The sequence below is a fragment of the Penaeus monodon genome, unplaced genomic scaffold (assembly GCF_015228065.2).
Source record: "Penaeus monodon isolate SGIC_2016 unplaced genomic scaffold, NSTDA_Pmon_1 PmonScaffold_1029, whole genome shotgun sequence".
Lineage (NCBI taxonomy): Eukaryota > Metazoa > Arthropoda > Malacostraca > Decapoda > Penaeidae > Penaeus > Penaeus monodon.
The window spans coordinates 20,001-22,500 of record NW_023638926.1 but is presented as its reverse complement, the minus strand read 5'-3'; positions in this window follow the sequence as shown (position 1 = coordinate 22,500).

The window sequence follows — 2,500 nt, the reverse complement described above, 5'->3', positions numbered from 1 at the left end:
GCCCTCGACTCAACTAATACTAATTTTGCATGGTCTTTTTTTCCTTCCCACTTTTCGTTCTGTCCCTTCACCAACACCTTCTGCTATCCACCTCCTAAGTGTGCAGAGCCGTGCTTAAAGGATGAAAGGCACTTTGTCCCAGTCCTGAACGGCCTTAGGAGCCATGGCAACGGTATTATTCCCCTGAATTTAAGTTACTACCCCTTACCCTCAAAGGGACCACTGAGGGTGGAAAAAAAAACTGTTTTTTCCCCAAAATAATCCAGGCTTACCATGGCCAGTACTGAAAACATATCCCCACTATTAGGGGCAATGAAGGCTTGCCCCTTTTTATCAAATAGCCCAACGATGTAAACCCACCAGATTCCCCTGCCCAGCTCTCCTTTGCCACGGCTCCGAAACCTGCAATACTACCCTCCCTCATCAATGCCTTATCTTAGTATCAGTGGCCACAATCAACCCTTAAGGAACATTTCCCCTCTCCAGCATGCTCAACTTCACACCTCTATCCCCCCACTCCAACATCAACCACCCTATCCCCCTTATTAATACCGTACAGCCTTATTGTCCACTTCTCCCTAACACTACTCCCCTCAACACTACTCTTCTTCGTCCACGCCCCCTGCCCTTCTACTACCCCTATCTCTATCAACATCTGAATACTTTCTTTAGCGCAGCCAAATGGACCGATTTTTTCGTGATCCCTCCCACGCTCCCTACTCTGACACAGCCCTTTCTTCCAACAATGTCTCCAACAACAAGGGTAAGTCTCTTTCCGTACCGACCACGACCGCTCCCGTATTGGTCACAGAAATCCGAAACCAAGCTATAGCATTAACAAACTAACTGAACCTAATATGGTAACCCCTATCCTTGCATAAGAACCACCATCCAACCCTCAATACTTGCACAGGAACGTTTCACTCTCTCCACAAATTGGGCCCAATCCTATGACAACGATTTGGGGTCAGACTGTGGATAAGACATACTTGCCTGTCTCAACAGACTATGAATGCAATACATATACAATGCTACGTGCCCATTTCCCCTCAGAGGTCATCGACAGAAACCTACTAACATAGGCCAAAATTCCTTCCGTAAGACATGACCTTCCCTTTAACGTTACATAGGAGGATAATCCCTCCTGTTCGTCCCCACAACCTCCTCTCCACGTCATGCCAAAATTGGTTGGCGTCTAGGAACACCCATCCAAAATTGCGTTCCACAGCCAAATGCCCACTATATTGCCCAACCTGGCCATAACCGCTCTAACTGCTCTGCGCGACATCACGCACATGTGCCAACTGTGGCGGCCCCCAATAATGTAATTTTATATAAGTGGCTGTCCCCCTACAAGTTTGAGTCTGAGGTAGCAACTCGCAAGATTCAAACTTGGACCACCTATGTTGAATGAGCCATACAGAGCACGTCCGACGTGTTTCTTCTTACTCCTTACTCCAGTAAATACTGGCCATTCTACCAATTCCTCTAACCCCCCCCCCTACATCTAACTCCCCCTCTTCTACCTCCTACCTTCCCCAGTCAAACTCTTTTGCCATCCTAACCCCAGCACTCAAATCTCTACTACAGATTTTAAACTTTTTCCAATCACCACTACAACCCCACCCTTCCTTCGCCCTCTCCCTCCTCGCACTACTAACCCGTAACATACAGAACAAACGTTCCACCCCCCTCTTCCCCTACCACACAAACACCTCCACCTTCCTTTGCCCCACGCCTTGGACCCAATCACTCTCTTTCCCCCCCTCACAAGAAATCCTTTTCCCCCAAAACTCCCCAACCACTCCTCCAGAAGAAAACTATTGAAAATATTCAAGATTACGTGATGAAACTGACACTCATCCTTACCAATCTTACAACTCCTGCTCCCTTTCACACTCCAAGGTAACTGCTGATATCCATCCCTCCTCATGATATCCCCCTACCACCCTACCCTCCTACCCCCTCCCAACACGCCCATCCCCCCCAACCCCCAGCCCGCCCACATTAACCCTCCTACATCCACTATCCCGTCCATTCCCTCCTGGATACGCACGTGAATCCCTTATGTACCCCCCCACCATCTCCCTTCTACCCTTCCACTCCCTCCTTGATACCGCATGAATCCTTATGGCCACAATATCCCCTTCCACGACCCTCTGTCTCCTAATACCCCTCCTAGTAGAACACCACTCCCACACCTCTCCATTCTCAGACTTCTCGGTCCTTATCCGACCCTCTAGCTGCCTTCCCCCTCAAAATCTCCAAAACGTACTACCATCTATATCACTAATTATAACTATCCTTCATTGGAATATTAGCGGTTTCCACTCCCACAGACCTGACCTTTGTCATATCCTTTCCTCTTATGAACCCATCTATTGTTATGCCTTCAAGAGACCTTTTCTTACACTCCTCCAATACCATGTCTCTTCCCCACATTCCTTTATGTCCCTCGTCCTACTTACCTCTGCTTTCCCCCACCTATCATCCCTTCACA